The 27,787-nt window shown below is 37.2% G+C and overlaps 1 protein-coding gene across 1 annotated transcript in view; it reads right to left on the bottom strand.

Annotated features, from left to right (window-relative positions):
* Positions 1 to 27,787, bottom strand: part of LOC150089203 (xibalbin-1-like) — an 87,959-nt gene that overhangs the window by 37,443 nt on the left and 22,729 nt on the right. The gene's annotated exons all lie outside the window — the stretch shown is intronic.

Genomic DNA, 27,787 nt, shown 5'->3' with positions numbered 1-27,787 from the left:
GCTCCGTAGTATCTCCGTTGGAGAAAGTACAACCCCCTGCCAGTTGCAATGACTATAGACAAGGTCACAAAATACCAACTGCCTGCGCAAGGTAATAAATTTTTGCGCTTATGTTGATAACGCATAAATAAGGAGTACAAGACATAAACCTGTATCTTTATTTATACAATTCATTATCAAAATAATCTAATTTTTCAACAACAGCAACTGTTCAAGGAAGACATTTTTCATAAACCAATCATTGATCGGATAAAAACGCTTCTTTTAGACGACGAAAAATGTCCCATATGGATCTTAAATATTCTTTTCGCGGCATGCCGCGCAGGTATATTAAGAACTGTAAACTGATGAGCACTTTAACCTACGTGGAGTGTAATCTGCCTTTAATTCTTTAAAAATTACAAATTATTCTCATGAGTAATGATGTCTATGAGAATGATCTGTAATTCTTAAGAAATTAAAAGCACATTACACTCCACGCATTTTGCAGTGCTCATTATTTCACTAATTTCCTATTTCGCACAATACTTGGGTATCAAAAATCATATTCAGAAACATCTTTGCTTAAAAAAAAAAAGGTTTTTTTTCTACGGAGATCGTTTTTAGAAATTATTTTCATAAATCTTTCTGTTAACTGAAATGGATGCCGATTGTGAAAATGTAAATTATTTTAAGCAGTGAATTATATTCATTCACTGCTCAAATTTCGAAATATCTTCAAAGAATCTATATTCTCTGAAAATGTATTAAGGACATCATCTCAGTACTGTATGATCTTAGCACCTAGGTGACTTGGTTTTTATGGCGCATGGGTGACTAAGGCCATGATCGCCAAGTCCACACCTAGGTGGCGCAAAGAATCCTCGTAGTGATGCGAATCTCTTTAGCATGACTTCAAAGTGATCGTCACTTTCTGGTATTCAACCATGGAGACGAGATGGTGGAAGAAAGCAGGTCCATGGCGTCCGCGCTTTTGACTTTGAATGGTCAACCCAGCAGGAGTTAATAACGTTTATACTAATGTCAAGCAAATTTTCAAATGGCTAGCAGGGTGGGTACATTTTTCCCCATTATGACAAGTTTTTATACAAACATTCCATAAAATCTTACAGTACAAATTCAATAATCATACATAAATACGTTTTTAAGGAAAATTATCTCAATAGGATGGCTCCATAGTTTTACAGTACGCCGTAGCCTTGGATGTGGCGTCAAGCAACACCACACGTCGTTATTTATCTTTAACAGACTCTGCAAGCCATCCCAGCTATAGTGAAAGCAAAGTATAGGTCTGATCCATATTTGCTATCTGACAGTGATCAAGTTTAACTTGAGAAGTTTTTCAATTTGCCCATATGAAACATCGTTCTCAGATTGCATATTTAATAAAGAACTTCGTATAGAGAAGGATTATTTGTATTCCTTGCTCTGGTCCCATTTATCACTAAAGTGCTCATAGATAATATATATCACATACTGAGAATTATAATTTTCAAAAGACTTCTTCTTCAATGTGCCGTCTCTTTGCAGAAGTTTACTGCCATCTTCGTGATTTTCTTCTTTTCCCTCGACTTCTTTTTCCATTGATCTTGCCCTGAATTATCATTTGAAACATCTTAGATTTGTCATTCCTAATCATATATCCTAAATATTTTAGTTTCCTCTACTTAATGGTGTTTCAAAAGACTAAAATCTGAAATTTAAGGGGGAAAAAATGTTATCGATTCTACAGTTTATTTGATAAAGGGATCCAGAATATATTTTGTACGTTCAGATGAGTGATATTCTTTAACTGACTATGAACCTAAGAGATGATAATACCGTGCACGAAATGTTCACACTGCACGTAACAATTTTAAATGCACATATCTTATGTGCCACTTCAAAGTGTACCCACTTATGTACCCACTTCAAAGTGTATAACTTTGAACCACCCATTCTTTTCTTCATTATTATAAGTAAATGATAAAATGAATTATGGGAATTTGTTAAAAATGAAGCAATCATGGCAAAATATCCCAGTAACGGACGCAAGCATTTTTAAAAGAGTGTTTTAATAATTAAAACATAATCATTATTATTATGGATCATTACCACTGCGGTAGTAATGAACCATAAACAAATGAAAGGCAAATGATACTGAAACTGAAGAATAGCGACTTATAAATAGCAGAGAAGGCATAATCAAATAGCAGAAGACTACTATAGCGAATTATACAAGGAGCGAGGGTATGATGCCAGCAGTGGGGAAGATGGATCGCAAATTAGTAACACATACGACATACCCGATATCCTTCCTGATGAGGTAGAACATGCGTTGAAGAAAATGAAGAATCAGAAAGCCCCGGGTGAAGATGAAGTTACTGTAAAGTTGTTAAAATTGTGAGGAAGGGACATGGCCCAAAAACTGGCAAGACTCTTCACATAATGCATTAAAAATGGTGTGACGCCTAAGCAGTGGAATAATGCAATCATAGTTTTGCTGCATAAGAAAGGAGATAAATCAGAAATTGGAAATTATAGACCAATTAGCTTGTTATCCCACTTCTACAAGTTGTTTGTTTGTTTGTTATTTGGTTTTTAGGAGCATTAGCAACTAAGGCCATATTGCTCCGGGATATGCGGTGGTCATTCCCTGACCTTTCCGCATCCTCCGTATTTGGTGGTGACGGGCTCGAACCCCGGTCTAATCAAGAAGCATGTGCTACGCACTGCTGCTCCTTCCCACCTGGCTACGGAGGCACCTCTACAAGTTGTTCACAAGGGTCATTACTAACAGATTAGAAAGAATACTTGATGAGAATCAATCGAAAGAGCAAGCTGGCTTTAGGACAGGATTCTCAACTACGGATCATCTTCACGTAATATCACAGCTAATGGAGAAAACAAATGAATATAAAACACCATTATGCCTGCCACTTGTGGATTATGAAAAGGCATTTGACTCCATACAGCACATAAGGCAATGTTTCGGGCATTGGAAAGACAAGGCATAGATACCCCACATATTATGATTTTGAAGAAAATATATGAGAAATATATACTTCATTTATTAGAAGAGACAGTAACAAATTTAAAATTGAAAAAGGAGTTCGACAAGGAGATACAATATCCCCGAAGTTGTTTACTGCTGCCCTTGAGGAAGCTTTCAGAAGATTAGAATGGTCGCAGAAAGGAGCCAATGTGAATGGAGAGTACCTAAACAATTTACGATTTGCAGATGATATGGTGGTCATAAGCATTTGCAGATGATATGGTGGTAATGATGAAAAAGTATGCCACAGAAAGGGATATAATTATTGAAGAAGCAGTAATTGAAAGGTGGAATCATATACTTATCTGGGACAAGTCATTAGTTGTAATAATGTTAAATGGCCGGAAGTCAAGAGAAGAATAAATTTTGGATGGATAGCATTCAGGAAATATAGTCACCTACTGAGGAGCATATCCCAATTTGTCTGAAACGTAAAATAATGAACCAATGTATATTTCCCACCACGACTTATGGAAGTGAAATTTGGGCACTCACCAAAAGAATGGAAGAGAAGCTGAGAACTACACAGCGAAGGATGGAACAAATTATATTGGAAATCAGACTGTTAGACAAGAAGAGGAACACATGGATTAGGCAGCAAACTTAAGTAAAGAACATTCTTATCAAAACTAAAATGGTCTTGGACATGACACATAGTTTGAAGACATGATGACAGATGGACTAAGAAAATAACAGAATGGTACCCAAGAGGAGCTAGAAGAAAACCTGTAAGACAACGACGGAGATGGACAGATGAAATTCATGAGTTTTTGGGTAATAAATGGATGGACATTGCACAAAACATAAGGAACTGGAAAGTTGCTGGATTTCTGATTCTTCATTTTCTTCAATGCATGTTCTACCTCATCAGGAAGAATATCGGGTATGTGTTTCTAATTTGCAAATCCATCTTCCCCACTGCTGGCATCATTCCCTCGCTCCTTGTATAGTAGTCTTCTGCTATTTGAATTATGCCTTCTCTGCTGTTTTTATAAACAGCAGAGTACACCATCGCTATTCTTCAGTTTCAGTATCATTTGTCTTTCTGTGCTACTGCTCATAGCTGCTGATTTAAGTCCTTTGTTTTCCCTTAATGCTTGTTCTACTTTTCTTGTGCTAAATCTTCTTATATCCTCTCTGAGTCTCTTTCTAATGGCTTTGCATAACTCAGTATACTCAATTTTCTCCTTGTTAGTGTTTATCTTGCTCTTAATTTGTCGCCTTCGGTTCATCATAACAAGTGTTTCTTGACTAATTTTTTCTTCCTTGGATTTCTTTTTCCCTATAGGTTTCTTGGGCTTTATCACTTTCAGAAAGTTGTAATATTCCTCGTCGATATCTTGGTCCTGAGCAGTCTGCAGAAGCTCAAACTTGTTCTTAAGTTCCAGTACATACTGCTTTTTCTCCTCTTCTGTTATCTCAAAGACTTTTGTATTATTTACTCGAGTCAGTTTTTTCCTTTCTTTCCCTACATCTAAATCAAGTGTACATCTTACCATTCTGTGATCACTTCCAACATTTACATTATTCAGGACGGTAACATCATTCATAATATATCTTCTGTTAGTGAGGATGAAGTCGATTTCAAGTCGAGTTTTTAAATAAGTAACTGTAAATTTTTACTATGCAATTTTACGTCCTCGTGTAAATTTTTTCTCGAAACATGCAAAATCAGGTAAGCTATAAAACTGCGCAATACAAAACTGTTCATTTTTAATCTAATGCAGTACAGAACCCATCTGATCGTTTTCTCTTTCTGAGGAATTCATTAGACATCTGGAAAATTCGGAGTGGTGGATGGCAACTGAGGAGGCAGTGACAGCAAAGCAGTAATTTCAGGTGGCCAGAGTTTTAAATGTGTTAATAATGGCAAATTTCAAGGTTTTGGCAACAGCATCAAGAGACGAGAACTTCCTCCAACGAATATTCAAGATCATAGTTACAACACTTCAGAATGACCGCTGTCTCGTTCCAACAGTCAGATGCCATAAGGAAATGGCAGTAAACCATTTCTCTCTCTCTCTCTTTTTCCGGTGCCACACGAACGACAGCAGGCTTCAGTAAAGACGGCTCATGGTTCCCTTAAACTCCCAAAAGAGAGTTCGCCTGCCTTACTGGAGGCTATCGTATCTGGAACCAATGTTATCGTTACAGATGAGTCGAGATCCAATTTTGAAACCCATCACAGGAGAGAACGTGAAACATGCTCCCGTCCCTTTAACACGGGAAAAATGAACCCCTACTGTGACGGTTATCCGATGCGAAGATATCATGATAAATAGCCCCACCGATATCCATATATTTATGAGTGACACCTTGACTGTTCAAAAGTTTAGTGATGAGATCCATCAGGCCTATGGAAAGCTTTTTAGAGAAGCCGTAGTCCTTGAATTCATTTTTACAGACGATAATGCTCTTCTACATGGGATTCAGCTGTTCACGCAGTCCTTCAAAGTGAGAATATCTTTGGATGGAGTGTCCAACCTGATCTTCGAACTTGGATCGGATTTACTATGGGATGCTCTAGGAAAACAAACTGTGTCACCCTAACCTCCTCCCAGAATCCACGCACTTAAATCTGTTCTTTTAGAGGAGCTGAAATTATTTGAATAGTGCTTATCAAACTTGTGCACAAAAAGTGTAAAGTGTATTCGTGTCTAGCGGCACCGGGGATTTCTCCACCCATCTCCGCGTTTCTTTCATTGTAGGTGTAACAGTTCACTGTAAAGGCCAGAGATTTAAAAGTGTAAGGATTTTGTAAGTGTAGTGTTGTGTATCGTTGTTCTTCTGGCTATTTAGCCGCTAGACCCCTGCTGGAGTCCAACGTTGTCCACACTTAGTCGTAGAGGCAGAGCAGGTATCCAGTAGTTGTTATTTTACTCTGGCAGGCCGTGCCACCTAGTTTCCTGAGATTTCTGTGGCTAAAAATAAAACTTGTAAACAGTAAACTGCAACCATTATCAATCCCCTGCAGGATGGAAGCTTCCTCAAACGATTCATGTTGAGGGAAATGGACCATAATCGTCCACGCTGGTCCAGTGCGGGTTGGCAAGTTCGATTGTATTTAGCAGTCAGGGGCTTGAACCCCGGTCTACTCAAAGGGCGTGTACTACAGCACTCCCGCTCCTGATCACTCGGCCAAGGAGGCGGTATCAGTGTTTATCCGTGAGAACTGTTCGACTGTCAGGAGAGATAATAAAATGTTAAATGCCTGAATTAGAGTACTAGTTTATCATTTATGCGTATTCATAATAAAATACAAATATTAAATCATGACTTAATCGATGGATTAAGTATTCTTGACTGAACTAGCCTAACAGATCTAGTTTTTAATTTAATTCAGTATATGGTAATATTTAAAGTTTTTAGAAGGTCAAACATATCCACACTATTTTCATTTGTTTTTAATTTTAGTTTAAAGGTAAATTATAAAGTAAAATTATCACCTTATAAACAGTGTTCATATTGTGACAATTTTGTAGTTGCAATCAAATTTTATTAACTAGATATAGCTTTAATGAGAAACGCAAGCACAACATGTCTCAGGATAGGTGTGTCTCTTGGAGCAATTGCCGATGATGATTCACCTGTAAGTTACAATCTGTTTCTGGAAGAAACTGAAGAAACTGTAGCATGTATGCAGAAATTGTGGTAGCTGATGGTGATACATTTCTGTTCTCAATTTGTAAGGAATGAAACGATTTTTAATCAAAATCTGGCTTGCTAATGGGAGAGGTTAAGTCTCTGAAACAGCAAGTAAATGATCCGGTTGAAGGGCAGGCGGGGTATTCATAAATCTGTATCCTTTAGAGTGGGATAGAATAGTAAGTGCGATCCCTTAGAGATCAAGTTCTTCTTAGATCTCTTGTTTCTTTTCTTCATAAATGATATTAACAAGGGAATACAGGGGAAGTTGAAAGTTTGCGGCTGACTTAAAGGTTGGGAGGGTGGTTAACGATCGGAACCACGCTATGCTGCTTCAAAGGGATTTGGACCAACTGTAAGTGTGAGCTAAAAATATAGCATCTAAAGTTTAATACAAGCAAATGCAAAATATTATTGCACTTGGTGAATACAGCAGCAGTTTATAGACCAGAGGATGTTCAGGATGAGAGAGAGAGAGAGAGAGAGAGAGAGAGATTTGAGGATTAATGACACATAAAGACATGAAATCCGACATGCAGTGTAAACAGGCGGCAAGAAGAAAACATGTTATTCTGTCTATTGGTTTATAGGCATTCTGCACGCAGAGGAGCTTGTTATCCCTCCCTATAAGACGATGGTGAGACTACACTTCGAATATTCTATCTATAGGCTGCATCTAAAGAAAGATAGAGAACTTCTAGGGAAGGTGCAATGAAGGGCGGCTAGATTGGCAAAGAGCGCTGAGCATTAACTGCTACGAGCAATGGCTCAGAAGATGATGTCAGCAGAGCTTAGCAACTAGACACTTTAGGGATGGGGAAATTTGAATGAAGTATATAAGGATCTGAGAGAGATTATCCTATTATCCTATATGTCTTTATTACTATGAAACTATACTGCATGGCTTTTTAAACAAAATTAGAATAAATTCCATAAAAACACAAGCATTTTCCCTATAAAATAATAACATATAGTAAAATAAAATAATTTAGTTACCAACAACCACAGCATTCAAAAATTATCATGTCTTAGTAGAGGGAGGATGTCTTATGAAATATATATAACGACACATCTCATGGAAATCCCATCTCGAGAGTGCGTGTGTAGTGCAACAATAAGATCTCCACAATAAGAGCATTCAAAGAAAGATGTAGAGGAATTTCATGAGCTAGGATGAGGGAAGTTCTCCATAACAACGAACCGGTACAATCGCGCAAAGGCATTTCTTTTGAAATTAATTTAAGCTGCCATTATCAAATATTCAATAAATATCTTTTACGCCGTTTCCTATCATCTGCCTTAGATGACGAAGACTACTTTAAGGTTGGAAGAGATGGTTTCCGTAGTAACGATTCTGGTCTAAACCTAGCGGTTATCACTGATATACTTCTTTCCCATTTCAATTAGGATGTAATGCTACTTCTCGAGTTACCAAGCAACTTTATGACATTTAATTTGTAAGAGGCTGGCGGGATATATGAGCAACGCAAGGAACAACAGTATTGTATATTGTGATGAATTGTAGTTTGGCCGTTTGTCTAGATTATGAAACCAGACGCTCTTTATTTTCACCTCGCTTCACCATTCTGATTTCTTTTGACACCAGAAATAGCACAAATGCTGTCGAGAAGTGATTTTCTACTCATATACTGACAAAGATATCACTCTGCTATCCCTGCTACTGAAAAGCGCTTAACAGAAAAATCCTAATGGGAAGTGATCGCGCACTGAATGACAGATGTAATGAATTCTACTCAAGTGCTTCCGGACCTGGAAAAGGAAACCTGCAAAGTCAAACAACCACACGCATAGTATTGCTCGTATCAGATGTGATATAAATGCATGGAGTCAACTGTAATGAAAGTATTCCCTTTGGTAAAGGGCAGTAATTTAGACGTGACATTCAATTCGCAGTTCTCTACTTCAAAAAGCATAGATTTTAAATTCGTCAATGTACGTGTAAATCTAATTCAAATTCTGGTAGCACTGAAATGTGAATTGTATCAACAATTCTAATTTGAAATTAGAACTGTTGATACAACGTAATTCATCAAACACAGAAGTTTAGGTTAGTATCATAACCAGGACTGCGATAATGATAACCTAAAGCTCATGGAAAATGTCCTTAAATGCCTTTATTGTTTAAAATATTGAATATAACAGTGTAACACAGTTCATTTATTTTGAAGTAACCACAACTGAAAAATAAAAATGCACTGGTGAATAAAAGAAGCTAATTAAAATAGAAAAATGCCCTAAAATGGAATAATGGATAAAAACCGGTGAATATCCAAATTTAATTTTATTAAAGTCAAAATTTTTTTCCGTATTCGGTTCAAGAAAACGTCTTGTGCAATTTGGATGGATGCAATCTTTGCAATGCTGTTCGCTACTCTTTTCTCACGTTGACAGTTATCACAATAATAAATGCATGCATTTAACCAAGTTCACCAAGGTGTTAAGCGTGGATTGCGAATCTAATGCTACGCCAGAGACTCCTCTTTTGAAACTGTCAACACTAGATAGTGCTTTCAAAAACATTTTGATTATTGCATGAAATTCTGTCAATACAGTATTTGGATTTACTCCTGTGAACACTTCCTCAGCATCTCGACGTAAATCATGAGCAAGTTAAGTTTCGCGTAGCATTTAGCAACACAATTCTTTGATTGCAAGAACCATACTAATCAGATTTGTTGATTAATTTCAAAAATTTTATTCCTGAAGCCTAATACTTTATTCAGATTCGTAAATATGGATAGTGTATACATGGCGCAGCATCAACCATAAAAAGAAGAATGTTGTCATGAAAACCACGTGGACACAGAAGAAACAGATTTATCAAACAATCAAGTTGCCAAATGATTGGCTTTGTCCAATATCTCTGTTGTCAAAAGCAATATATGGCCTAGTGTGGCATGTTCAATAGGTCCAGTAACCACACTGGATAAGAAACAGCCTTCTGTATCAGTTGTTTAATCAACCGAGACATTCTCCTCACTTCGTATTCTGACCATCATTTCTTGGTAACACTGACTTTTGCACAACAAATTCAAAGGTTATGGCTTTTCAGGTAATTTTTCAAAAACCAACGAAACTCTGGGTGGTTTAATTTGCTAAAATATAGAACCATGAGTCCGTTAAAAAACGGTTTCGCAAACTGAAATAAATGAGGCACATGGACGAACGTGTCACTCAGGAAGATATATCGAACCAGTTTAATTACAAAAATTAATCCAGCACTGTCATATGAGTTCTTCTCTCCTCGTCGTTCTCTTTTCAAACGTTACTGTCCTTTAGTTCTTGTCATGAAGTGACAATTGTTATACACTATTATTTATAAAATATCGGTGTAAATACACAATAGTTAGCTCAGGAAAATAAACTACATTCGTAGTGTAAAGGCATCGATTTAATTGTATCTCATATTGTGACTACCTTCACACAACGAGCTGCCATGATATTGCACTACCTCGAATATGTAACGCTTCACCAATAGAGAAGACTATTCTTACTTATTCGAGGTAGTGCAATATCATTGCAGCTCGTTGTGAAGGTAGTCACAATGAGATAAAATTAAATCGATGCCTTTAATTTAATGAGAATAAGTAACAATAGAGAAGACTATTGTTACTTTGCACGTGTGAAGAAAATACCGAACAACATGAGAAAGGCAGGGTTGAAATTCTCAGTGGGCACCACCACCACCCAGACGTCACCGTTTCAAGGCTTGTTTGCATTTGTGTGGGATAACAGCTCTATTATCCACTTGTCCCTGTTAGACTTAGAAAGCAAAAAGTAGGAGGGAAAGTTATAGTAGGAGAGGAAGAAGAAAAGAAATAGAAGAATGAAAGGGACGGTAACTCCTTCAACTCACACCACTCAAAAACTCTTAAACTCCTCGAATAGGCAACACTTCCCCAGTAGGGAAGACTGTTGATACCTATACTGTACTCGGATAATCCAAGAATATCAGGCTCCCCCCCCCCCCGGTTAACATTTCAAGGCTAGTTGGCCTATCGTCGGTGGGTGGGCAGTTACCCTAGTGTTGCAATCATGCCGACCCAGTTGTGAAGTTATTCCACAATATGAGAGATAAGGTGTATAGAATCATACGGGAATAAAAATATAAATGCACAAGACAAAAGGATAGGCCACAAAGCCTTGAAACTGTGCCATCTGGGTGGTGCCCACTGAGAATAAGTAACAATAGTCTTCTCTATTAGTGAAGCGTTACTTATTCGAGGTAGTGCAATATCATGGCAACTAGTTCTAAAGGTAGTCACAATATGAGATACAATTAAATCGATACCTTTTCACTACGAATGTAGTTTATTTTTATGAGCTAACTATGGTGTATTTAAACCGATATTTTATAGTATATTTTGAGCTCATATCGTATTATGCCTTGTGCATTTATATTTTTATACACTATTATATACTTACACAAGCAATTGTAGACCTTGCATTTGCTAAAATCTTTGTGATATGTTTTATGACGTTTTTACGTATGTATGAAATCACTCCGACCTCCTCTTTTTTTAATGAAAACATCAGCTGTACTTTGCACGTGTGAAGAAAATACCGAACAACACGAGAAAGGCAGGGTTAAAATTCGCATAGCCTAAATAAGTACGGGGCCAGGGGCGAATTTATACCTTTACATGCTTAAGGGCATGAAGACCCACTCCACACCGACCTACAACTGTCGAATGTCCCAAAAATATATTCTAAAATACAGTTAGTCGCACCAATAGGGCAAGAGGAAGTTTATTTCAGAGTCACTGTCAGAATGGCTGTTCCAATTTTTTTTATAGTCGTTTCTTACGTAGATATATTGTTTGTTAAACGCTATTATGAGCCTTCTTAACATGGTATTCGAGTTATGATATGTCTCCATTCCAGTCAACACTAGTAACGTCATAGTTATAAAAATAGGAAAAAAATCGTTTGCATCCTCTCTTCATTATTAAACATATCTACAGGTTAGTCTTATACTAGTACAGCGACAACATCGCACTAATGAAGTATGTACAAGATTGGATTGTAACGTTCCTGTTTCACGTACCAATAAATTATTATATTGTAAGGAGCCTGTTTCCTCGTAGGTTAAGAGAAAAACGAGGAAACTTTCCCCTCCCTTTTAATGCCTGCGTTTCTAACCGAGCTCGGATGAAATGTCGTTTGCACAAAAAAGGGAAGCCTTAGGCACTTCTGTGACAACGTCAGGAAAACGCCAACGAAAAAGTGAAAAATGGCCGGAGAGGATGAAAACACTAAGTGACAGAATCGAAGAGGTTAAAAAAAAAAAAACAAAAAAACAATCAACTGAAAGCATACAAAGCTGAAACTAAACATCCTAAATGTGGTATGGTAGTACACCAAGTTACTGGATAGGAACACAAAGAAGGGAAAAAAATAAATTGGTAATTCTGGATGTTGTAAGGTAAGACTACTCGAAGAGAAGATTGAGTTGTTTCAAAACAAGACAGAAGTTGTTGCTGGATGACTGAGGTAACAATTGCAGCAACAGGATTGCAGAAGAAAATTTAACTAAATGAGTAATGCAGGGGGATCTCTAATAGTAGCGTATTCAGTGGTGGGCAGAGAGGGCATATACCCCCCCCCCTCTTAACCAAAAATTTCAAATTAAAGAAAAAGAACGCAGGAGGCATTCTAAAAAAAAAAAAACTCAAACGCCTGGTCGCCATGCTCCCCCTCACGATGATACCTGGATACGCCAATGATCTCTAATACTTTTCTTATTGATCATTGTTAAGAGAAAATAAAAAATGAGGGATAATCAATGAAAAAATTAACTTGTTTTAAATAACTCCAATACATTTGAGAGAGAAAAAAAGAAAAAGAAAATTCAATTCGTCATATCTGATTTAAACAACATTCAGACACCTTTATGAATTATAAAATAAATGTTTAGAAAACACATTCACACGAGAATAGTTTTTATTAACATATAGAATGACATACAAGGAGTCTCGGAACGCAATACTCAGCTCTACTACTCTCAAAACAAAGGGTTCTCTGTTCTCTTTAAAAAAACCAATATTTCCATCCGCATCCACAAACGGATGCGGGTGGAAATGGTAAACCAGAAAAGGTTGAGTTTTCAATTGATATTTCGAACGGTCTTGGTTACTGATCTTACGAGGCGAACAGTTTTAAAATTAGTAGTAGAAAGGCCAAATGAAGCAAAGAAGGGACTTTTCTTTATCTGTCAAAAATTAAATAAATAATTAAAATAAAACAAAATATTCATACTATTCTCATTCCCACAAATAATTTTGCTTTACACTTAGTCAGACTTAGTCCATGTTGGCAGTAATTTATAACTTAAATTGACATGAACGATTCCAAGTCTGTACAACATCTTTAGGGTTTCCACGAATACCGAGCGTAACCTTTGATACCCTTGTATATACTGACCAAGAGTCCTTTTTTAGTAATGCTCTCTGGAAAGAAAATGCGAAGTTGTGAGTACAAACTTCTCTTCTACACTTGGCCAATCTAACCTTATAAATAGGGGTAGACACTGCGGTATTGAGGCATTTGTTAATGAGACAGATGGCCTGAATTTAGAATGGTATTTCATCCATTTTGTTATGATCACAGCTTACAGAACTATATGGTGGTAGTGTTTTTTATATATATATATATAACTGGTATTGTACTTGTTTTACAGATGCAGAGACTATTTATCGTAGGTATCTTTAGTGATTAATCTTAAAATTCGTATCATCAATTTTTTTAATTACCGTGTAATCGATATTTTAATGGTTTTCAGCCCGTTCAGTGACTATTGCAGGATACATGGATAGCCCTATACAAATTAGGTGTGTGTGTGCTTGCTTGCTTGCTAAACGGAAACCCGCGAGTTTTCTCCTGGAAACTGGTTGTTTCTTTTTTAGAAACATTCAAATCACGATTGATATTAACCAGCGACCAGATTCAAACTCAGGCCTTAACCACCCGGTGGGAAAAACGGTGATTTTAATTAGTGTGCTATGTGCGAGGGTACTCTACATAAGTAGGGTTACCAGATCTTTTGAGGTTAATGTAGGACAAAAGTGATGAAAATGTAGGTCATTTTGTCCAAAAAAAGAGGACGCTTTTTATACATTATTTTAAGGTAGGTAAATCACAGTTTACAGAAAATCTTATATTTGAGTAGAACAATGAAAACATAGATAATATCGAGAATTTAAAAGTTTTAAATATTCAATATAGTTTCTTATTATTATTTGCTTAGGATTTTTTTTAAATAGCTACCTTTATTTTTTCGTTTCAACCGGTGAAAATGTGTACACTTCTAAATATTGATAGAAAACTTAGGATGCTGTAAGGTTTTAGGAGCATATGCGACTAAGGACATATTGCTCCGAGTATACTGTCTGTAAATTGTGTGTGCTGAGGTAGATTTTCTGTTTGCTGGACGAAAAATCCGAGTTTCCGGGAGAAAAAACCACGCTACTCTCGCCACTAACTCAGCCACATTGCGAAAAAAGGCCTATAAAAATTCCTCTTGTCATCGACGGGACGCGAACCCAGGTCTTTTCCACCCGGTGTGGGGAGGACGGCGATACGTGGGTAGCACCAACTGTGCTATACCCACGAGGGCTACTTAGGATGCGATGACATGAAATGTACCTGTCAGTAAAACATAGATATAAATACAAACAGGTGGAAAAATTCTAAAAACTACCTCTACTACCGGAGTCAGGTACTTGCTAGTCTGTGCGAAATAACCTCGGTGTTGAGGCACATTAAACACAATACTACTACTACGAGATTTCCCACAAGGAATGGCAGGGCGCTGTTTGAATGCAATGCAAGCAGAGTTATTAGCGAGCCAGAAACGATGCGCACAGCACCGCCTGTGCGCATCGTTTCTGTGGCTAGAAATGTTGTTTCTGTACGAGTCGCCAGTAAGGCGTTGATTTTGAGTTGCTAAGGTGGACCCAGGTCCCTCATCCAAACATGTCTCAGAAAAATTACGCTGTTCTCGCCGAGTATAACCCCCTTCCTGCAGCGAGGTTAGTGAGCTCCGGGTTAAGTACGCCACATCTGCATTCCTCCGACTGCACAATGAGTTGGAAATGCAACGTGTTAATTTACGAATGGATCGTGCAATTCACTCCAGAGTGGTCGCTCCACTTTGGCACGCTGGATCCGTTGTTGTTATTTGGTTTTTAGGAGCATTAGCAACTAAGGCCATATTGCTCCGGGGATATGTGGTGGTCATTCCCTGACCTTTCCGCATCCTCCGTATTTTGTGGTCACGGGCTCGAACCCCGGTCTAATCAAGAAGCGTGTGCTACGCACTGCTGCTCCTGCCCACCTGGCTACGGAGGCGACCGCTGGATCCGTCCGGCTCTTTGGCCAACAACACGCAGCAGGCCTTTGGCTAAAGGGTCAAAGAGCCGGACGGATCCAGCGGACGCCTCCGTCCGCTTCTTAAGAAATTGGACAAATCCAATGGACAATGAACGTTGTGGCCAGATGAAAGCGGCTGTATCTCAGATACCTGCCGCGCTTATCTGGCCACAACGTTCATTGTCCGTTGGATTTGTCCAATTTCTTAAGAATTTTCTATGGGAAAATTCTTTACTTAATTTTAAAAAAAGCTCCTTAATGATTTCAAAATCCCATTCATCCCTGTGTGCACTTGTTTTCTTATATATAAACTCAATATAAGCCGTAGGTCAGAATGAACTTCGCATATCGCTCCTGAAAGGTTGTCAGTGCCTGCACTTGAGCAACTTGTAGCGATAATATCGCAACGTGTAAACATCATTATGCCAGCTACAGGATTTTTGTTCTTTAATAGTGTTATTAGCAATTTTATTGCTTCTCTGGGAATCCGATTATAAAACTTATTTGTCATGCCTTAAGCACTGCTCGATAGGATGAGAAACAGAGTTCAATTTCTTGAAGATTGCAAGTCTCGAATTATTTGAAAAGTCGGAAAAGCGATAAAGACAGCAGATATATTTGACAGAAAGGGATAAAAAGATTAAACCAGAGCAGTTCAAAAAGAAGAGATTCGAAATTAGGGAATGTGACAAGGAATGTCAGCGAGAACACGTGCACAGCTAACACCTCCAAAACGGAAAGAAATCTGGAAAGTAATTAGGGCAAATTAGGAGTGGTGGTTGAGGAAATCGATAGGCAAGACTCCTTTAGGGAATGTAAGTGCAGTTTAAATGGCTGCTGATGGTAGTGGACTTCACTAAAGTTATAACTGAGACTACGTATATTTGTACAGATTTTAAGGATTTTTTTTTTGTTTTTTTTAAATTATCTATTAGTCCGGTTCGGCGTAAATATATAAATAATCTTGACCGCTGTTTCAACAGTGCATGCATACCACACACAAACTGCTCACCACTGCTGACAGATAAATAAAATAAATCAGGAGCATTAATTATAAAAATGAATCTGAGCTATTTACAGGAATGAATTGCAGAATATGCAAAAAAAGAAAAAGTACAAATAATAAAGTAAAATCTTCTTACAACGAATACCGATTTAATGAAGACTTCACTACGAAAAAAAATATATATATATATTTCCAGGTCCCTCCGACTTCATTTATCAATGTCCTGTAAATCTCGTTTGAGCGAAATAGTTCTGAGGTAAAATTCGGTACGACTTTATCCGGATATTTAAATACGGATATTGGGGGAGTGTGGGGGGGGGGGAAACTTCTTCTACTTTCGTTTTTCTTCCCCAATGAAAAAAAAAAGAAAAAAAAAAAATCGGAGCAAAATCTTGATTTTGCCACAAGCCAATTTGACACCTTAAAATAAATAATATCTAATTTAATTTAGTGTAACCTGTATCCACACATTTTCGACTACATAAAGTTATATTTACTATACCGTATTTCTAAAAGTGTGGACTATTAAAATTTTACATAATACAGCATTTCTTTTATGCAATGTGTTCAAAGCGACCGGATCTCTGAACAAATATGATTTCACTCGTATTTTTACTTTCGTAGTATATTTATTTATTATTGATTTTTTAAGTCTTTATTTGAGTAAAATAATAATGAAGAAAATAATAAAGCAGAAATTGCTGCTTCTACATTTAAAAAATTGCAACAGAATTTATTTTAGCAAATGATGATTATAATGAAATAATTTTCAGCGATATTCATTTGAACAAAATTTTGGAATTAAATTTCGGACTGTACTTCAATTCAGTCCTTCCGGAAAGATATATAGCCGTCTGCCATTCGTTTGGACAGACCCGAATCCGATTCCCATCGACGATTTGAGGAATTCTAAAGTTCTCTTCATTCGAGTCTGTAGGTGGCCGATCTCAGGCAGAGAGGTAGGGGTTGGAGAAGTTATTCCTCGTAGATTTTCAGCCCACACAACATGCAAATCGGCTTGCGAACACACACGCAGGCAAAATACACACACAAAAAAGTTCTTGTTTATACTCCGGCACGACCACCAGGTTAGTAGAGTTTACAGTAAATCATGAATACAAACTTTAATTGAATTTAGCAGTCACGAGCTTGAATCCCTGTCCACTCAAAGAGCGCGTGCTACTGCACTCACGCTCCTGACCACTCGGCTACGTTATGAAGGTATGCTTGTGGGCCTTTCATACCAATATTACTATTTTTTATACTTAAATTCAAACAGCGAACGAGTTAATTACTAACTTGAGTATTCTTGTCTAAATAATCCTCATAGTCCGAGTCTTTTGTTCATGTTAATACACCAGGTTGCGCACTAAAGTATCATTTAGCAGTTTAGGAAAGATTTGTATTTTCATTATTTCTTGCTTTCTGCAATGTCAGATATTGATTATCAATTTTCTCTTTCGAATTTTTCGGCTAAGTTATGGTTCTCTGTGATGCAAGGTAGAGAACCTCTGGGGAGGGACGCATAGACGGTAACTAAGTTGAGACTGAAGAAGGGATTTACATCTGTTGTGAGTGACAAGCTTATCTAGATCAAATTGCCAATATCAAGTAGAATGAATACATCGGTAGCACTTTAGTTAGGGGTGAAACAGTCGAGATCTTGAGCCTTGATTTTGTACGCTGGAGATTCGGATTAAATCGAGGGGCTAACGAGGGACTGAGCCACTAACAGCCGCTCCTATATCAGGAACTATTAATACTGCCTGCGAACATTTTTGCAGTTTCGGGTAAGTATATTAAGTTTGGCATTCTGGATATGCGCAGCTGTTCAACTCTGAAAAAAAAAAAAAAAAAAAAAAAAAGGCTTCTGAATAGAAGCGACAGATGTCCAGATTTGAAAATACATTTTAAAGCTGTATTCTCGAAATGTAAGGTATTTCGAGTTTTCCGTGGTGTCCGTCAGTCTTAAAAGGTAGGGCATACCGCATGTTAAAAGATATGGAGGAAAAGTCAGAATTTTGCAGTGGAGTCCAAGTTTTGGTCACTTCAGGTCTCCAATAAGCAAGTTGGATTTTACCGCGTTATGAAAATCGCTCACCTAATATTGTATAGTGCCGCAGAGGTTTGCATTTCCTACGTGGGAGGAGAGGGGGTCGACGACACACACGACTTTTCCCGCGTTGGTTCGCTCTTTGGAAGAGGGTGGAATTATTTCCAGTATCATGTACATTATATCCTACATTTAGATTACTTTTGAGCGTTTCACTTAGGGAGACACCTAGAATTACTAACACTCTTACCAGTTGACATGCTGAAGTTCATATCACTTAAAGAATGCATTTATTTTTATTGTTAACACCACAGAGGTAGTGTACGTTCGAAATTTAAAAGTACTACACCTACATTCTTAATTAAAATATGCCTCTGGACAATTGGGCGGGACTGGGGGGAAGAGGGAGAGAAAGAGTGATTCAAATCACTGAACTGTTATTACAAATAACTTTTTTTAAAAAGAAATCAAATAAGGACAGTATATATATGACGACTACCAATGCTGTGCATTTGATTTTAAAATTATTAGATACCAATATGGATGCCGAATGACGCAGGCTGGCAACGTGCGGTAAGATTGCGTTGATAAGACCAAACGTATTATCATATATCGACCGAGCCGTCTTGTTTACAAGGCACTTCTACCTCTTCTTCAGTTATTCTGATGGCTAATTTTTCAGTTGCCCACGCAGCAAGAATTACTTCGGAAAAGTGTTGCTAAATTTAATTCTGGGCCTCAGTGTTTACTACTCAAATATTCCATAGCAAGCGGTACTTTGATTTACCCAAAGGCAACGTTTCATTTCAGGCCCTCCCACCCACACATCCCTCATGGCGTTCGCCAAAGGTTTTAACTGCTCCCTCGTTTTCACTTTTATGTGGTCGTTAAATTCTAGACACATTCCGCGTGATGGATGACGTCAACATTTTTCATTTTCCACGTACTGCACAGAGTAATTTGTACAGAAACCTGATAGTACAGAAACCATGTTATTAAGGCGTGTACAATATGATCGGTCTACTATCTATCTGATGAATGGGGAACTACTTATATATTATCTTACTCTGGATGTAGAAGAATTACTTGCCAAGTAAGACTCTTCTGAGCACAAAGCGAGTATACATTAAAAGGTATAGGCAGTGAGTCAAAATCGTTTTTGGGCTACTTTTAGCGTTAATGGCCACATTATACAATAACAGTGCCATTAATGTTTTTATATGTAGATTAAAAATATAAAACTTAAAAAAAAATTGCCGGATAGTAATTATGTGACTTTGTTATACATTTTAATTTTATATATTTTTAAATTAATGCAGGTGCAATATGGTTGCCTTTAATATTGTTAACCTATGTTTGCCTGTAAAGGTACGGATTTTTAAATACATCCCCGTCCTCCATATTTATGAATGAGCCTGAGAGATAATGAACCAGTCGCCAAGCTTTATACGCCGACTGGGCTAGCCAGGTAGGTAAAGTGCCTGCCTGGCAACGCAAAGGTCGCGGGTTCGATTCCCGCTTCGGGCTTGGATCAAAGTACTGCAAAAACCTTGGGAGGTGCTTATGGCCACAGAAGCCGATGCGCCAACAACTACCAAAAAAAAAAAAAAAAAAAAAAAAAAAAGAAGCTTTATACACGAGGCCAAGAGACATTCATCGAATCTTCGATGTAAGTTGTCCGGTGACTGAAAATCCATCATTGAATTATTCTATTACCGTATAAGTCGGCCTTTTAAGCACTAAAAATTTATTTAAATAGCAAATAGTGATAGTTCATGATGTATATATATATATACACACACATTACATATAAAAACAAGTAATGGCTTTTATGGGGAACTGACATTTCATTCTTATCCACCACATTGCCCATTCATTCCTGGAACCAGGGCATGTCAGCAAACGTAATATCGAGTGCTTCAGGCTACAACATACGATCATGGACAGCCTATGAGATACGATTTCTATTGGTCAGATTTTAATAAATTTGGTACAGTTCAACAAGTCGTTATATGCGGAGGGAACGACAAATAAATAATAATTTCTAGATTTTTATTGGCCTTATTTTAATAAAATTTGGGAAGGACTCGACAAATCGTTCTAAAAGACCCAAACATAAAATTTCATGAAAATCAATCCACTGTGAATTGAGATATTACATGCGAGCGGACGGGCGAACAAAGAAATAATAATTATCAACATTTTATTGGTCCAATTTTAATTAAATTTGGGATAGCTTGGACAATCTTTTTTGAAAGGCCAAAATATAAAGCTTCACACATTCACTGGGAGTCAAGTTATTACATGCGGATTTCTATTGGTTAAATTTTAACTAAATTTGGAACAGCTTCGCAAAATTTTTCTAAAAGGTCCGGATATAAAATGTCACAAAAATCCATCCAGCAGGAGTCGAGTTATTACGTGCGGAAGGACGGACAGACATGAAGAGAACAGGAGCATTATGCATGTATCTAACGCGCCTGATAGGGGATGGACTTATAGGTGGTAAATTCCAGCCGTTTACTGTTGGATATACCTCACTAGTTTTTCGGTGATTCATAAAATAAAAGTAAAGTAACAATAGCTTTATTATAATTAATACCTAAGTAATTTAGGAGGAACGCTCCATACCACGAGAATTCTAAAACATTATTGCTATAAGTATTCCTACACCTGTTGCAAAATAAATTTTGCGCCCTCTAGCTCCCCATTAATAAACAATGAATAATTGTTTATTAATGGACTACTGCAAAATGCGTGTTTCAATTAATTTTTTTGGTGTTTTACAGTTAAAGCAACTTCCTATCAGCACAGAATCATTCAACATCAACACGCAAATTGGCTGTTGAATTACAGTCAAGGCACGTCGTGTCATACGCAGTGGTTCTCAGCGAGATTAGGGCGTTATCCTATCAACGTGATGTGGTGTTGGACGATATCCTTGGGCGTCTATCAATTTTCTTATTAACTTTGCTAGAAGGTGAAGGTTATGGATAAAGATCTGCTGTCTCTATGGTATAGTATTAAGGTTGCACGAAGGAATGATCCAGAGATAGTGAAGGGTTTTCTTCTGCTTCCATTCATCTACCGACGTATTCCATATTAGGGGCCAAAATATTTTCTGTAGTTCGTTTACCGGGGCAGTTGACTAGCCCACCGGTTTTCAAACTTGGTCCAGTAGCTTGTTGGTGAGGTTTTTAATGAGAGAGAAGAATGATTTTAAGAACTTTGTTTGTTGCCACTTTTTAATAAAAAAAATGGCTGCGATGAGGATTTTTGAGATATATTCACGATATTTTAGACACTTAAGAAATATCTAAGATTCGGAGCAGTGGTTTACAAAGTATGTTCTGCATAACCCTGGGATTTGCTAACAAATTCTAGGAGGGTCTAAAAATGTTCCGTTAATCATTTTTTTATTACCTTCCTTGTACAGATTCATTACTGTTTTTAATTTATTTTTAATTCAAGGTACAAATTACTTTCAGCGTAATGAAATAATGATATATAAATTAACATACTTTCTATTCCACGTGTGAAGATTGTTCTAAGTATAAGAGGAAATTTCATTTGTTAACGTTATTTTATACTATTAATAGGTGTCGATGTTCGCTTATGGGTCGTGTAGGATGGGTTCCTAAAAACATTTCGGGCAGCAATTGCGTCTTATCTTTGCAGGATCCTTGCCACTATGCTTCCCTGGGTGAGCATCTTATTGGTTCTTACCTATGGGTTTTATTTTGAATTTCCATATTTTTCTTTTAAAATTTGGGTATTTTAGTTGCTTGGTTATAGGTAGCAATCAGCAGCAATCTTTGTATTCACATAAATTAGGAGCCAGAAGCGAAGAACTCGACTACGTGTACAAGGGAAAGGCATTCAGAAAGCACAAGTTGATAGTATTAAAAATACAAAATCCACGGAAGTAAATAACTTGAAAGGAAAAGATGTGGGTTTTCTCACCACACTTGAATGTATGGTCAGACGAAGGCTGTTTGAACTGAGTACCAAAGGAGCAAAAACTCATTACAATCAGTCGCTAGTACGCATCATTAGATTGAGCAGATCAGATGATGGCATGGTTAAATAGCAGGTGGTACTAAGGGTAACTTGCAACTGTGGGATTATACTCCGAAGTGATAACCCAATAAATGAAGTGGTCATAAAGTAATGTTTATTCAGTTCCAGAAAAGTATACGAACTTATATACACTGGAAAGACAAGAAAAGAGAACTTTATGCAATTCATTTACACGAAGTTCTCTTGCGAACACACGAAGTTTAAGAGAACTGTAATTACACCATTAATGTTGTTAATTAATAATATTTATACTAATTGCAGTATGATTTTAATATACTCAAAGCGCACGCACATCATACGCTATTAAACTTTCAGCGAAGAAGGCAATGTTTATTTGATAATCTACCTTCTGCGTCTTCTCCAGATCGATATTACATCAGTCTCGCCAGCATCCATTACTATACAATACGTTAATTTATCATGACATATAATCGCATTAACGTCTTATGGCCACAGAGAATTAGTTACATCTGTACTATCACGATTTCGAGCTCCGGCAGCACAGCTACCCAGTGGGTATTGCCAGAGAAAAGCTACTCCATCAAGAGATTTTTCGCATATATTTACCAATGGTATAGCAACGAAAAGTACGATTTTCTCGCCCTCTTTTGTTTTTTGTGACCGGCGGGATTTAAAAATATTCTGCTTATATTCCTGCAGGACTACGAGGTCAGAGAAGCTTACAATTAATCATTTCTGTGATTAATACAATATTTAGCCGTATTTAGCAGCCACGCGAGTTTGAACTAAATCTATGGTTGCAATAATGACGTAATTATTATATCGTAATTTAATATACTCGTATAATAAATATCAGAAAAATAATTTTCTTAGATTAACAAGAAATTAGAGTAATAGTACCGCTATTTTTTAAGAAAAGTAAAGAGTACATTACTGTACATTTATGCAACGTTATGCGTTAAATATAAATACTAAAGTTTTATTTAAAAAAATGCAGGTATATGTACGTACAGTAAGCTCTATTATTAAATTCATAAATATTAAAAGTATTTCATTCTCATATACACTTCAGTTTACAAATTTCAAGTCCTGTGGAGTTACTGAAGTTGGACAAACGTTTTTAAGATAGCTTGCGTTGAGTTCATAAATCGAATTTTAGGCGTGGATTTTATTGCAGCAGTAGCCATTTTGTAATTTCGAAGTTCTATCTTCAAATATTGCATGGCAGCTAACACCGAACAACTTAATTGCCATTGTTTTAGTCAGGAAATTGTCACTACAGCTCACCTGATGAGGGACAGTAAGCCAAGTAAACAGGCTATATATACGTAACATAGCAGCGTCTTTTTAATTTTTTTTAAATAAATAGCAGATTCATTTTTCCGCGATACCATTTGTTTCAAAGTAATGAAATACCAAGCCAACTGGTGGTAACACCAAGTTCCTTCTGCTATGCGGATACCTTCAAACCGTCGTCTATTCTACTCTACTGCTGCTCGGTAGAAATGTGGTTCTACTGTGCCTTCACTTCTGAAACTCTTTTACTAATATTGGTTAAACAAAACCAAAATAAAAACAAGTTAATATTTAAAAGAGGTTGTGTACAAAGTTTTCATTTTTGCGAATTTTCAAAATCTCGAAAAAAAAAATAATAATAATAAAATAAAAATAAATAAAACTCTTATCTTCAGGGTCAACACCATGCTTATGATTTCACTTGCGTAAAGGTTAGTGATACTGAAGTGGGCAGCTTATGAACACTGCCTTCCTCCACAACAAAGAACCACGCAGCACGGCTATCTACCTACAAGTTCTACAGCTGCCTCAACTTGTCTGCATGAGGAGAACATCAACCACTGCTAAATATACTTGTTGGCACAATTATTCCCGACTCCTGGGGGTATGTCAACGACACATGCTCTTACTGCCCACACTCAGAGCCACTTCTATTCTTCAAATATAACAGGCTGAAGATCTGCGACAGATTTTTTCCTGCCCCGTAATTCCTAATACTCCAGTCTCAACAGATCCTTGGAATAGAATTGCAAAAGGAAAAAAAAAAAAAAAAGCATGAAATCTTCAGTACAGACGCACGCTGGCGCCGAGCTGATTTCCTCTTTTAAGTCGCTTTTAATGCATGTATTCTTTTTGAAGTACATGCATTAAGACCTTTGTGACCTTTTGTGTATGTTTATGCATCTTTCCTCAGGTTCTGTCAAGTCCTTGGCCATGGTGAGTATTTGTATGCTGCTTATACAGGCGTTGCATATCCGATGTATATCATAATATTCAATAAAGATTATTTATTTACTGTGCATTTTAAAACCCTGTTGATCACAAAAACTCAGGAGAAAACGAGAAAGTCTTCCTACTTTTTTTTCACAGTTTCGTTGATACATTCGCTGTTTTACAATTTCGATGATAGCTGCTATTGAAAACACGATAATTGCCATTTAAAATGGCATCGAATATTTAATGATTTCAATGCACACCATTTGCATATTCGTTGGAACTTTGCAACTCTTGCATTAACATTTAGTCTCCAGAGCAAAGTTTCTGGCATTACGCCGCCCGCCCCTCCATCAACCCATGCACATGGTACTAAGTACTATAGGTTTTGATACCTTTCGTGTTTGGGGTTTTCATAAAGAAAAAAATATATATATATTTGTTTAGGACTGCCGATTAGCGAGCTGTGGAAATCCACTGAAGGTGTTCAGTTCGATGGCGTTCTACTGACAAACGAATCAGCTTCTAAACGTGTTTTTTTTTTTTAAAGGGATTTTCTAATCAGTTTTGAGTTAGTCAGTATCGGATGTAAACATCCAATCAACCAGCAAAAGCTGTCGAAAAGTCTTAAAAAAAAATTTTATTTTATTTTCTAAACTTACAACACTACTCACCCACTGGCACAACATTCAGGTTTCCAATGTTGCACCCCTGCATCTGCACATCAAAAATACACGGGCTATTATTACTCAGCATAGTTTGGGGTGATCATTAGCAATGGCATACAACTGCCGTATAATTGTCCCAAAGTATATACAAATTAAAAAAAATAATAATAATAATGCATACTCTTGCTTATAGAACCACCGTAAAGTACTTCAGGTCCAATCCGGACTGCATTGCGGACATGTACGATAGGATTGAGAACTGACCGCAAAGCTGGACTCCAATGACTATCGACGAATCTCAGAGGTGGACAGGAATCAAATGTTGGAAGGAAATATAACCAAGTTACGGTTTCAGATGTCATTACGGTTAAGAAACCGTTAATTTTTTGTTATCGATTTTTTAATTTATTTTTATTAATTATTTTTCTCAGCATGTTCGAACACCTAAAGATTCAAACTTTTCGAAAGTTTTTAATGTCCTTTATTTTTTATACAGAAAACAATTTTATAGTATTTAAATGCTTTTAACATTTTATTCAGAAGTAATTCAAAGAGCAGGAAAGAATGCAACAGAAGGTTAATGCTGTTTCCGGACTCAGCTGCTTTATACAGCAAATAACCTACGAACTTCAGTCTGTGTGTTGGTCAGCACTGAAAGAACACACATACAACAAAATGGTAAGCAATGAATAGTCACATTATCCGTGAACAGGACTTCTAATCGTAGCCCAACGGAAGACAGGATACTAACTTCGGTACCTATATTTACTTTAAGACCGTTGCAGATAAAACTCCTCCCTGAGGAGCTTAATACGCATTCTGTCAACGACTTAGTTAAACCACTTACTTTGATCGCAGAATTCTAGGAACTCTGACCTTTACACTGCCACAGCAGTGTGGAATCCTTTTAGGTTACCAAAGTGACATTAAGTCAAAAGCGTTCTGCGACTATTTCTTATAATTCAGTGGTTCTCACTCTTCTCTGTACAGCGATACTGCCAGAGGTATTTTAGATGCGCTACACTCCGTGCCTTTGATATCACAATTTGAGTTGACTTTCGTTTTAGTTTCTTTTGGTCCTCCCTTTCCCCCGCCCCGATATATTATTTAACTGAAAAACACTATAGGGGATTACGGAAAACCTTCTCAGAATCGCATGTTATAAATTCTACAGTGAACTCCTGACAACATCAGCGATCTTAAATGTTCTTTCTCTAATGCATTTCACGTTCATGTAGGTTGTGTAATCAGTATTTTCCGTATTCCAGTAATACAATCATTTTGCATCTCTACTACCAGAAACATAAAATTCTGAATCACTTCGTATATAATGGACAATTAGCTGCAAAGCTGGTTGAATTCAACAGGAGACTTACAATATTAAAACTTCCATTGTATTTTATCAAAAAAAAAAAAAAAAAAAAAAAAAAATTCAAATGTCACCAATGGGATCGAACCAAACCAGATATGATTCGATGCAGACATAAACCTCAATGTGTTATCTGTCATATATAGAAGTGAAGCTGCTGCTGCAATGTGCCAAATTGTTTATTTTGGCGACAGCATTTTTTCCTTTTTTTATATTCCGCGATGGCTACTAGGCATGGATCTTAGGAATTGACAAGTTAGAAGGTTTGAATCCACGTGGCTTCTACCTTCGATGAAAGAGGTTGAAATTATCAAAGGACTATTCGTAAATTACGTAAAGCAATTTTTTTTTAACTTTTTTAATGCCTCCCCCAGCAAGGTTTTATAAGAGGTTTGGTCTCTCTTAATATTTTGCAATGAAAACTTTTAATCTCCCCCAAATCCTTTTCAAATCATATTCGTTTCTTAATTTCATATAATATGATAAACAATATGAAACATACGCTTTGAGAGCTGTTAAACAACTTCAATCAAGAAGTTTAATCAGTTTCAAGATGAAAATTAATTCTTACGAACAACTTTAATTTATGCGTAACTTCAGAAACAATGACCCTCACCTGAACGTGTCCAATACGTATTCCTCTAACAACATCTGGTGAGTATGGGCTTGGCACACCCAGAGTCCTGAGCTGGATATCATCATTCTTCTCATTCTTGGTGATTCCCTTCTACCCCCCCCTTCCTCTCTCTCTCTCAGGGTAAATAGGGAATTTTTTTTTTCCGGCTGTTGCAGCATAAGTCTCAGGCTTCCTTGCACCATATGGCTAACAACAACAACAATAATAATAATAACATACACCTAAAAGAGGCTCACTGCAGATTCATCTTGTAGGCATACACCGATGAGCGAAAAGATTATGACCACCTATCTAATATGATGTTGGTCCTCCACGAGCAGTCAAAACAGCTCGTACCCAGCGACGCATGGACGCTACAAGATTTCTAAATGTGTCTTGTGGTATCTGGTACCAACACGTAACCAGCAAATCCTTTAACTCCTGTAAGGTCCGTGGTTGAGACGCCGCAGATAGGAGTTGCTGTTCCAACACAAACCACAGATGCTCGATGGGACTGATGCCTGGGGAATTTGGAGGCCACGGCAATACCTGGAAGTTTTCCTCATGTTCGCGAACAAGTCTCGAACAATCTGGGTGGTGTGGCATGGCGCATTATCATGCTGAAAGACGGCACCACTAGAGGGAAAGACCCGTTACCATGAAAGGGCGTACTTGGTCAGCAATGAAGTTTAGGTAGTTGGTAGACGCCAGAGTGCCTGGCACATGGATGACTGA

This window comes from Mastigoproctus giganteus, chromosome 2 (assembly GCF_048544385.1).
Source record: "Mastigoproctus giganteus isolate SK-2022 chromosome 2, ASM4854438v1, whole genome shotgun sequence".
NCBI lineage: Eukaryota > Metazoa > Arthropoda > Arachnida > Uropygi > Thelyphonidae > Mastigoproctus > Mastigoproctus giganteus.
This window is presented reverse-complemented; position numbering and strand designations above follow the sequence as displayed.